Genomic DNA, 12664 nt, shown 5'->3' with positions numbered 1-12664 from the left:
CTGAAGGGAATGTGTATATAGATGTTTGAGTGGCTGTAGAGTTTTGTTGAATGTCTATGTATTAGAAAGAAATCGTTAAAGGGCTGAAGTGTGCTTGATGGGTTTGAAAGAAATAGATTTAAAGGAAGAAGAGAATATGAAATAGACAGTTGTTTGAAAAATGAGGTCAAAGTAGGTAGCTTCAGAGTTGACTTCTAGATTTCTTGCTTGTAAAACTGAAGACATTAAGCCGTGAAGAGAGAGAAGACTGAAAAAGAGCCAGGCTTGCATTTCAGTGAGTTTTATCATGTCATATTGGTTTGGATTGTATGGGCCTAATACTAAGAAGTGAGGTTTGTATCAGACCTGGACGCTTGGTATTGAAGTTGTGAGCAAGGTTATGCTCACTTAGAATTAAGTTGATCAGAGGGCTCAGTAGTTATCTAAAGAGCTGTAGTGCTTAATGGACAGCCTGCAAAGGAAGAATAAGAATTAGGGACTGTGAGAAAATTGAGGGTTGAAGACTGAGAGAACTGAGAATGAAAGTTCTAGCTCAGTTAATGGATGGACTAGTGTGTTGCAGGCTCAAAGGAGAGGTGACGATTTCTCTAAGACATCTGAATAAGTGAAGCTTGCTTGTTTCTTCCAAAAGAAGGATCATTCAGAAGTGATGATGCAATCCAGGACCTGATTATGGGAATGAGTGACCAAAATAAAGGAGACAGTATGGTCATGGAATCTAAGGAAACATGAGGTCACACAGAGTAATCTCAGTGAAAAATGTAAGTTAACTTTTCTTTGACTAGAAAGACAAACATTCTTCTATTAGAATTGTAAGGTCTTAAAATTTATTTTGTAATGTGCAGATATTTAAGTTGGGGCACATTATATGAAACCCATTTGTTACTGTGCGTCGTAAAACTCAGGATCGTATAATATCACGTGGGAGGGCTTTTTCACTCAAAATTTGAAGGTTTGCTGTAGAGGGCTAAAATGATGAAAGATTACTTACACTATTATTAGAAAAGTATATGACCTTCATGACCTTGACAGCTACCAATCAAGAAATGCTTTTGATGTTTTGAAGGCATTGTTGTACGTTAAATCACCTGCCTATGCTTTGAAATCTTTAAAACTGGGTGTTCGATCATCCATCTTTCATTACATTGACTTCTCTAGCTGCCCTGACTCCTCCCCCCTTCTTTTATAATTAACTAAAACCACAACCTGGAAAGAACATGAGTTATTGAATCTTGCTCTGAAAAAGCCATTGAAGTTTTAATACCTGCAGGAAAATAGATAGGATCAAAAACATTGTGACTTACTGTTAACCAATTCTTACCCCTTCTTCACAGTTACATAAAAGCACACTTAGGTTGGTCTTTCTAGATTGTGCCAAGTTGTAAATTCTAAAATTATTTTATTTTTAATGACTTGAATATAAATGTTCAATCTGATGGATGCTACATCATTTTCTTCTCTTTATTTTTGAATCAAGTCATTTGGTTGATATAATGAAAATACAAGTTTAAAAGTATGATGTAATGATTTGTGCACAATCACATTTGCTCTTTCATCAGTAATCCCACAAATAGCAGTAATAAAATTTGAGAATTAAATACAATGGTTTTGAATAGCAACTTTTCATCAAATAATTCTGCAATGAATGTTCTTATTCTCAGATATTGTTTAACTTCAAGTGTTGAAACAGCTCTAGAGGTGCATGAATATATGTTCACCACAGTACAGTAACCAGACACAAACGGAGTCCCTTATTCTCATGTATAGCTTCATTGCAAATGGAAAATGTAAATAGGTGTATTTATTTATTTATTGTTGTATTTATTATTTCTCATAAACAAATGCAGCCCCAGGCAAAATTTTAGTGAGCCCTTGTCACAATCAATGAACCAGGTATGGTGTTTCACACCTGTGATTCTATCTACTCAGAAAGTACTTTGACTTATTACTTGATTAGAACTTGAATCCTGACCTTACCACTTCATTGAGATACAAATCCTATGTTAGTAATGAATTTAAAAATTGGTAGTTTTGACAGAGACACTCCACTCCTTCCCCTAAAAGCTTCAGACTGGATGGTACAGTTTTGTGAAATCACTTTAATTTGCTTTCTTTGCTCTTCCAAGGCCCAAGAGAAGCCCCGAATGTCAGAGCTTCCCATTTGACCATTGTCTGAGTGCGTTTTGTATTTTGGGGGAAATTCGATGGCGCAGGTGTCCAGCTTTTGATGTGCAAATGAGGCTATCAGGAAACACAAGTTACTTAATTTCTCTAAAAATCCCCCCCCCCCAGTTATTAGGATTATAATATGCTAGGAGTTTCTGAGTCTTTTTTATTCTCTGACAGAAGGGTATGAAAATGTGGAGATATACTGTAATTTCTTATTACATTCTTTGATTCCTTTCAGTCATTTATGGATATTAATGTTTAGTACTGTAGTACTATGTTGGATTATGGTGCCTCCAGTGGACAAAGTATGTCCTTGCACGTTTTCACTGAAACTAAATTAATAATTTCTGGCAATCTTCAAGATGCCACTTAATGTAAGAGGGACAAGGGTATTCCCCTCTGTCTTACTTGTTCCCCATTGTAACAGATGCTTCTAAACAGAGCAAAGTTACTTTTCCGACATACAAAGAAGTCTTCTTTATAAAAGTGCAATTACTTCAGGTTCTTTTACAAACGTAAGATGTTGCCCTGAGTTTCAAAGTTATTTATTACTTTCATTGTTCTGCTTGTTGTCCGATGTTAACTAACTGCATTCATTGGACAGATAGCACCCAGTTTCTCAACCTTCCCAGAAGAAGGCCCCAGTTTCCCCTAAAGAATTTTATGGGGGCTTCCCACAGGATGAATTTCACACAGCCAGCTACCCCGACTGTTTATAAAGGTCTTTGAATGTAATGCCAAGGCCTCCCACTAATTGTTTTATAGGCTCCGTGTGGGACCAGCGTCCCTGACTGGGACAGCTCTGGTAGTAGGACTAGAGACTGAGGAGTTGTCAGATATACCAAGAACAAGAGTGAACACTAGAAGTCCCCGTTAGCTGTGATGTTGCCAGGGAGAGAAATCCGAGCTCCAAAACATGCCAAATGCTGATTTTCAACAGCAACTCTGATTGCTGAGAAGGCTCCCTTCATTACACTTCTGAGAGAAATTCAAATCACAAAGACCTCTGTCATTAATGTGTTGTTTTCCAAGGGGTTAAAAAAATACAAGGCACTACATATTTTTATGTGTTCTTTTAAGGAGAGATAACTCATCATGGTTATCTGTGAACATTTAGTCCTGGAATGTGTTCAAAGTTCTCTACTCTTGTTATCTTTTTTTTCCCCCTCTGAGATTAAGGAAGCATGTTTTTACCCTATTAACTATTAAATCACACAAATCTACACTTAAATAAGTAACCTTTCTGAACTTTAAAAATATTTGTAGTGGTATAATTGAGACACCTATTCCTTAACTAGGCTTGGAATTGCTACTTCTCAGTCTCAGGGGATCTGCTTTGGCACTGAACCTGTCTTTTCTTTAGAGACTGAATTGGGGTATTCTTGAGTGGTTGTGTGACTTTGGAGAATGCTGTTGGCTTCAGGAATGTTGAAATGTGACCAGAATTATTAGAGGTGTACTTCAGTAGACAAGAATAGAAATACTCTGGGAAGAGGAGTGCACTTCCCTCCTTTGCAGGACAGTAGCACTTAAAGCAAATGACCTATTAGGAGCTTTGCAAAGTTGACATTTCCTTTCAGGAAGCTGAAGGAATTGTATTAACGTAGATATGGTCATCTTAAAAGCAATTTTAACATATCAGGTAAATCTTATATAAGCAATTCCTTAAAAAAACTATTTGTAATATTCTTTTTTAGATTTAAGTGATGTACAGAGGGGCCACAGTTTCATACATAAGGCAGTGAGTACATATCTTATGTAATATTCATTTTATTAGCATTTTTCGAGGGCCAGAACTGGGCTTGAACTCAAATCCTTGAGCTCTAACAAGAGTAGTGCTCAACATTGTGAGCCATGCCACCATTTCTGGCTTTTTTTTGCCAATTCTGGGGCTTGAAGTTAAGATCTTGGCAGTGTTACTGAGCATTTTTTCTTGAAGGTTAGTGCTCTACCACTTGAACCACTGCCCACTTCTGGCTAGGATGACAGGCATAAGTCTACTGCACCGAGCTAGCATGTTTCTTATGTGTAAAAGGTATTTATAAAGTGAGTGTAATAAGCCTATTTGCTATCCTGTCATAACATCAATATAATAGTGATGTCTAATGTACAAAGAACATCACAAATATATATCTTAGATGTAAAGTAAGTTAGACTTCTCAGACTATAGAAAGTACTTCAAATATTTTTTATCTTTCAAAGTTGATTATGAGATTACAAGATCTAAAGCAAAGAAAAAGACTTGATAATTTATTCATTCTATGATGTTAAATCATCTCAACTATGTTACATAATATCATATTAAATACTTTTAGACATCATGCAGTTATGATGTAAAAATTATAAGATGGGCTTTAGCTCTGAATAATTCTTGACAAGTCTTTACTTTGAATAAGAAGACGCTAAATAGTCTCACCCAGGGGTGGGTAGCATCTGGCCCTTATAAGGTATGTGAAATTAATATATCTCAGAACAAACACTTATGTTTCATGTATGTTCTTTGTAGGTTGCTTACAGCTGTCTGCCTATGTTGACAATTTTGTATGGTTGGGGAATGATGTTATCAATATCTAAATGGTCCTTGGTAGAAAAAAGAGCTCTTTATCCCTGTATGAAATAAACCTAAACACTAAGAGTAAATGTTAAAGCTACCTTTACAGCATCTATAAACTTAAGCGGATCATTATTGAAGCACAAAATCAGGTACTCTTTTAAACATCATCAGCATTTCTTCTGTAGGCTTTAAGAAAACTCTCCCTTGGATTTTGGGTTCTAAGGGCCAAATGGAACAGAGTGCTCTCCCCTGCATCAAGGCTGCTGTTCTATTCTTCTACCTCAATGATCACTCACCTATCAATAGTGCTGTTTCGCTGAACCATTTTTTACTTTGGCTGTCTAAAACACTGTTGTTATTCAATGTACTCTAATGTGTAACTTATCTTCATACAGCTTGTTTTTCTCCAGTAGAAATTATGCTTTACACTCACTCCACTGGATATCTTCCTGTGCATATTTACCTATATTTCTGGAAAGTCTAAAATGAAACTAAGGGTCAGGTGCAAGTGGCTCATGTCTATAACGCTAGCTACCCAAGAGATTGAGATCTGAGGATTGTAGTTCAATGGCTACTTGATAGGGAAGTCCATGGGGGTGGTATGGCTCAAGTGTTAGAGCACCAGCTTATAGCAAAAAGGAATAAAAGCTAAGGAGACAGTGCTCAGACTTTGAATTCAGTCCCCTCAGAACTCTGAATACATTGTCAACTTGAATCTATGATTGTGTCAGTGATATGTAAATGTAAATATGTATATTTTAACTCTATGAATCATTTATAGGATGCATTATGTCATTCCAACTTGCAGGTAGGGAACTGTGTTTCAGAGATGTTGGATATCTATCCTTCAATGACATGGCAAATAAACAGAGATAGGACAGGAAGCAACGGACTCATGTGCTCTCATATTCCTTGTGGAGTATTGAAATAGAAGGTTCTATTAATATATCACGATTCTCTTGTTGGTGATTGGTGTGTGAGTTACAAGGCCCCAAAACAATGCATTTAGATAAACAACTCCATTAACTGCAATGCTAGTTATGCAAATGACATCATTCCTACCAGTTATTTTTGTAGGATAGATAAAACTCAGAAGTGTTCTTGTCAGAGCTAGAATTGTAAAAGGGAGAACAGTTTGAAATGTACTAGAGTAGATGATCTTTCAACTTAAAGATAATCTGGGTTGTAGATCTCTTTGTGATTTTATGAAAGGACTGGCACAAACTTGGACTTGGCTTCAGGAAAACCTATAATACAATGCTAATTATTAGGACTGGTAAACGACAGTGGAGCCTGGTCTGTGGCATGGGCTTGCTTCCAACTATCAAAGGATTCAATCTAACAGTGCTATGACTTGACTACCATATATTGTCTGTGTATACTTTCATTTTTGGAAGAAGTCCCTGGCATTTCTGAGAATAGTTTTCTTTATTTCTCTTGCCCTTAGGGATTCAACGTACTTACACATCTGTATTAATGCTAGTTTGCACATTTTTCTTTTCTTTTTTTTTTTCTGGGACAAGCAAGGTAAAATTAAGCATTTCAAAAATTACCCAGATCATCTTATCAGCCAAACTATTAGCTCAATAGTGACTTCTCTTCTGTATATTCCTAGGGGGAAAATATGATATTCTTAGGTGGAAAAATGTCAATAGCACATACATGCATATATATAAATATAACACACACATATATACATATAAATAACACACACATATATATGCATATATGTTTGTTCATTGTTGTTTTTTGCATTACTTGGCCTACTCAACATTAGTAGCCTTAGAAGACATGTGACCAGTATGTTAATGGGACATAGGACGCTCATGTAGGATCAGACTGTGTTCAGGATTTGTCTGGGAGGGCAGATTATTTGGCTGCTTGCCAAACACTTATTTTCCAATTTTCTGCTATCAAGCAGCTCATGGTTTCCTTATGAGTATGCGTGAATTTTCAGAGCATCTGAATTTATATCGTGCGTGCAACATAAATCCAGACTATCAGTATATCTCATAGTTCTATTGCATTCATGCATGCAGGGTGGGCATGTGACTTTTCTAACCAACTTACAAAGTGAATAACAGAACTTTGAGTATTTCTGCAACAGTCATGTTCTTTATTGACTGTTGAATGTGAACAGGGAAAGTATTTAGTCCCAAGAACTGCTGTCCATTGTTTAAGAATCATAACCTACATGGTATAGTGGGAAAATGAAAAGGAACTAGGTCATTTCATTGAACCATTGAATGAGGACTTACCTGAAAGTCATATTATTCTTAACTTTTCACCTACGTAAACCAATAAATCTCATTGTTGTTGAACCCAGCTTGAATAATTCATTGCCACTCAATGAATATTTTTAGAAGCTGAGGACTGGGGATTGAACCTAAGACCTCTGTAATTACTCTCTACCGCTTGAGCTATACCTATCTACCACTTTTGTTTTGAGTTGGGGCTGCATCTTTGCAACTTCATTCAGACCAGGTGTCAACTGTAAACTTGAGATCTTCCTGCTTTTGCCTTCTGCAGAGCTAGGAGTACATGAAGGTGCCATTGAGCTTGGCTAAAGACACAAAGTTTGAGAAATGGGCAAAGAAATAATGACGAGGCATTATTTTCTCATCAACATGCAATTCTGAAACAGTGAATAATTCTAGTGACAAAAGAATGAATGATGTCAAACACAAGGGTCCAGCTTGATGTAAATCATTGGATTTCACTGTTCTTTTTCTCAATCATACATCCAAGTTTTCACCTTAGCTAGGCATAACCTAAGTGTTGTCAGTTGTTAAAGTAATTATACCAGTGTAGTTTCATGGATCAGTTCAAATCTTTTGCCAAATGTTAGGAGAACAAGTCAAAGCCCTTAAAAATTCTAAGCCTACATCAAATTCAAATGCAAAGAAAATTACCGAAGTGCTTTGAAACTTGGACTAAATACTGTATGTATGTAGGGGAGTTGGACATTTATGATTACTTTCACCACCTATTCAAAAAGAAAAGGTAAAGAACCAAACAGATTTTTAATGTATTTTTAAAAATGATCCTTAGTTGTACAAAGGAGTTTCCGTTTAGCAAAGTAGTTTATGAATATATTGACTTAGAAGCCGATTCTTTATAAGGCGAATAAATGATGATGGAATGTTGGGATGGAAAAATATCTTTTGTTGATTTGTGCCAAATGTTGATTGGCAGCAACCCATAGTTTATAATAATTCAATGGCTCTAATGCTAATCATGTTTCCTGCAGCAGAAGTCATTTGCAAGGCACAAATTCCCACTACTTGCTCTCTCATATCTCTGTTATTTCCTCTTTCATCTCTTTCTCTTATTTATCTTTCCTTCTGTGAAGACTGTATATAGCGTTGCTATATGTAAATCTGTGATAAATTACTAGATAAACTATTTATAAAAAGAAGGCATGCTCCTCCAGATTGCATTGCAAGACATTTAATGGATTTTCTTTCAAACAGGTGTTGTACAAACTTTGCGTGTTCTTTAATCTCATGCATAAGAATATTATGTGACCATATTTGGACATTGTTTTTCTAATGTTAATGTTTTGTTTGAAAGCCTGAATATTGCAAGGGTTTCCTCAATATTCTGAAGTATTACTTAAAGATATTTAAATTTTACAATTTTCATTTAAAGCCAATCACAATATTAGCCCAGAGGAGTTTGCCCTGGAGTTCCGATGCATCTGCCAGTGTGAATGGATGCTCCTGGGACCTGTCTTATTTTGTTTCTCTCAAGAACACCTTGTTAAATTTGGTGATCATGTCCAAAATCAGCAATGCATGCTGAGTTTTGTAAGCTATTTGGCTATATATTAGGTTGCATTTTTCAAGGTTGTCACTGTTTTCATTGAATCTTTTGGTGTTATAATGATTTATTGTGTCTCTGTATGTGTATGAATTGTAAAAGGCTACCTTTGCTTCTTTCAGTTGAAAAAAATGTTAAAAAATAGTACCTTTGAGTGGTGTTCATAGGTGAAAATCTAGTAGAGAAATTTTAGAAAACAGATGATCTCAAATTAACTTAAGTGTTGATCTTTAAGGAAAGCATAATTTAAGCCATTTCATTTTATTCTGAAACTTAGATGAAGGGTCATATTCCCACTTTGGCAAAATAAGAAGAGCTATTTTGAAAACATATCTCTTTGTCAAGTTTGACCTAATATTTACTTTATTTTAAAGCTATTTGTGTATAGCCCATTCTTCCGTAATTCTTAATATTCACTAACAATAATTAGTGAAGCGAGGTGATCTGGACACAGGTGTGAGTCCCAAGCTTGCTGAACAAGGAAGAGACAATAAAAGCTCATGTGGACAGGATAGTGTGTTCCTTCTTTGTGGGTCACTGATTGAGTTCAGCCCAAATGGACACTAATACATTAACCAAGCCTACCCAAACACATTAAGGTTTTAAATTAAACTCACCAAACATTGATGGGTTACAGTGATCAACTCATTAGGTTCCTCTAGAAGAGAACTAGTTCTGGCACATTTTCTCTTCTTACAGAGACAATTGGAAATGAATGCACAAGGCAAATGCAAGAATAAACAACATTCAAGACAAAACACAGTGATTAGGCAAAACAGGCATTCTGTGATGCTCCGAGGAGGGTAGGGTCAGGGACAGATTGGGAAAACTCAAATCATGAAGGAGTCGGTGTCTGAGATTATGAAGGAAGTCACTGAAAGATCAAATAGCCAGTTGGTGAGAGGAGATGGCGAGGTGGGTGTTCCGTTGGCAGAAATGCTGCACCCAAAGTTAGAGAGGTCAGAAACAGAGATGTAAGAGAAATGCAGTTCCAGAATAGAAATCTTGAAAGAGATGTGCATGAAGGAAACTGCCATGTAAGTGGGTCTTAAATGAGAGGCCAAAGAAGTGTTGGCTTAATTTGCCAGGTCGGCTTCCCTTGTAGTCAAAGTGATTGCTAGACATGTTGTATGGAGTTTCTGGAGAGGATCATAACATGTCTTCAAAGCTTGGACAGGAGGAAAGTGAAATCCACTGGCACATTCAGTATGAACCATCACACTGCCACCACATTACCTTCTATAGTATACTACTGTATTCCTCACTGATGCTTGTAGCACTTTGGTGGTCATCTCTCCACTGAAACTTTTTGCAAGGATCATGAATTACTTCTTTGCTTGAAACATCTGTTGGTCTCTCCTTAGTTCATGTTGCTTTATTTTGGGATCAATGGACACTTAGGACTTGCTTTTCAAAACTCCTTTCTGTGCATACTTCTAACCACTTGTGCTACTGTGCCTCTTCCCCGCCCTCACCCCCCCTCTTTGTCTACTTTCTCTGCTTCTGCTGTGGGTGCTCTCAACAGTTCAGTCTGAGGCTTTCTTCTTTGGGCCATCTCTTGGCTCCCATCATTCATAGTCATGACTATTTATATCAGCAATAGATATTGATGGCTCTTATACCTTAGATCCAGAACAGATTAGATCTCTTTCATGCATGGGTCCTATGATTTCTGCACATCTCTACTTGAAATGGAAACAGGAGTTCAGGCATGACATATTCCATATTCCAACCTAAACTCATCTTCTCTTTCCACACCAGACTCACTTCCAATCCTTGGTTTCCAAATTATTGAGCCACACAACTGTTCTTCCTGCTGCCTAACTCAGAAACTTAGAGCTGCCCATGGTTCCTTGTTTGCTACTCCTCCATTCAGTGTCTATGTCCTGCCTGACACCAGTACCTCCCACACGTGTCTGTGGTTCTCTCTTTTTCACTTAATGTTGTTTAGGATTCCATAATTTGTCACTTGAACTACCATAACATCCTTCTAACTGGACTGCCTGCAAATGATTTTGCTCCTTCCAGGCTAGTCTCTGTTTTTATATTTGAAGTGACTTTTTCCAAAACTCATTCTTGAATAGTTACTCAGAGTAAAATGCAAAACCACCAGTTTGAAATATGAAACTCTTAAATCTATGAAACCACTTCAGTCTTTTCATTAGGATCCAGGTCTTCAGAGACGAGCTGAAATTTCCACTGTAGTGTGGAATTCTGTGTTTCCAGCTATTCCAAGAGAGGCTTCTGTCACTTCATGGTCCCGTGGCATGCTGGGTGAAACTCTGTGTTAGGGTAGGTGGGTTTACCTTCAGGGCTGAGTGCTATCCCTTAGTATTTTCACTCAAGGTAGCACTGAAGTACTTGAACCACAGTTCCGCTTCCTGTCTTTTGATAGTTAATTGGAGATAGATAAAAGTCTCATGGACTTTCCTGGCTGGGCTGGCTTTGAATTGTAATCTTCATATCTCAACCTCCTCAGCATGAGCCATTGGAGCCTGGCTTGTATTGAACACTTAAGGCACTATATTGCAATAATTTGTTTTCTTCTTTGCAGTGCCCCTAGAATTTAAGCATAAGGACTGTCATTTTCCCCCAATATATACTTACTATTCATAAGTATTGAGCATAAAGCTATCAAGTAGGAATGTTGAATAAATTAAAGAGGAACCAAACTAAGATCTATAAAGTCTGCATGCTACTCTCCAATGGACTCATTATCTAGTGAGATGTTTTACAAGTATAAATAGTGTTAAAAAGACACCAACAATTGCGATACAGAGTGGTATGGGCTATGAACATGCAGGGGTTTTCAAGTAGGAAGTGATTAAATTCTAACATCTCCAGCGACTGTCTCTTGAAGATGTATAATAGAAGTACAGGGATGTTTTCATGATGCCTAGCTACATCTTTGAAGTGAGTTCTTATTGTGACACTTAAGGTATTCATAGTACTTACAAAAACATTTTTATTGATGCTTTAAAACTTTGCCTGATCTTTTGTCTTGTCAGTTTTATAAGGACTAAGAAAGAAGTCAAGCAGGATGTATTAAATTCTGGATATGTTGTTTGGCTAAGAATCCCAAGGACCGTTGCTTATTTTTCTTTCCCTTTCTGAAATGCCTATAACAATTTCTATTATAAGCATTTCAAATGATTCTGGCCTGTGACTTTGTGCTACATAACTCATTCATGAAGAGCTAATTGTAAAAATATAACCACAGTTTTCTTCTTTACCCTCTAACTCAATTTAGGAGGACATATTACATATTTAAGAACTTGGGCCTATTATATTTTGAAACCTCATATTTTAAGCACTATTGTGACACTATTTTCCTCACTATCATAGAACAAAGTACTGCTGAAAAGAATTATTGCCTTCTCCTGACTACATAATAAGTGGCTACGTGATGAGGCTTTCTCAGTACTTGAAAAAGTTGACCTGAGTGTTGACTCTGTGACTGTGTGGCTGCCTTCTCTCAGGGCTCCATAGTTTGTGTTGGGGTATTTGAGGAGCTCTGTAGGAAGCTGAGATTAGGTGTGCAGGCTCTTGGTCAAACAGCAGTTCTGTGTCTTCCATTCTTAAATCATAGGTATCTCTACCTATGAGCAGGTTTAAAAAATCATTTTAGGGGAAAGTGTTTTGAAAACTTATTTGTTATAGCGTGGAAATCCATGAAAATATCTGCACACACCAGTGGCTCATACGGGTCATTTTAGCTCTTCAGGTGGTTGAGATCTGAAAGTGATGGTGTGAAGCCACCTTAGACAGGAAAGGCCATGAGACTCTTATGTCCAGTTAATCACACACACAAAGTGGGACATGGCTCAAGTAGTATAGCACCAAACTTGGGAGAGAAAAAGCTCAAGGACAGTGCCAAGGCTTGAGTTCAAGCCCCAGTACTAGCACAAGAAAGAAAGAAAAAAACCCATGAAAACAGAAAATGTGCAACATTGCATTCACTAATTCCACTTTCCACTTGTCACCCTAGCTGGATTTTCATAAGTGTGAGGCAAGCAGAGGCCCTTGTCCATATGTTTGCCATCCAGTATGAGGTTCCCATTGTGTAATAGAACCTATGGACTGGAGGTTGATGAAAGGGAATTATAAGGTCAAATTTGG

General features: G+C 37.1%; 1 protein-coding gene and 1 long non-coding RNA gene across 7 annotated transcripts in view; one reads left to right on the top strand and one right to left on the bottom strand.

Annotated features, from left to right (window-relative positions):
* Window positions 1–12664, top strand: part of Bmpr1b (bone morphogenetic protein receptor type 1B) — a 277367-nt gene that overhangs the window by 103322 nt on the left and 161381 nt on the right. The gene's annotated exons all lie outside the window — the stretch shown is intronic.
* Window positions 1632–12664, bottom strand: part of LOC125341656 — a 30386-nt gene continuing 19353 nt past the window's right edge. Inside the window, exon 3 of the long non-coding RNA XR_007209037.1 lies at window positions 1632–2537. This is a non-coding gene — a long non-coding RNA (uncharacterized LOC125341656). The remainder of the gene's footprint in view (window positions 2538–12664) is intronic.

Source organism: Perognathus longimembris, chromosome 24 (assembly GCF_023159225.1).
Source record: "Perognathus longimembris pacificus isolate PPM17 chromosome 24, ASM2315922v1, whole genome shotgun sequence".
In the NCBI taxonomy this organism is placed as follows: domain Eukaryota; kingdom Metazoa; phylum Chordata; class Mammalia; order Rodentia; family Heteromyidae; genus Perognathus; species Perognathus longimembris.
This window is presented reverse-complemented; position numbering and strand designations above follow the sequence as displayed.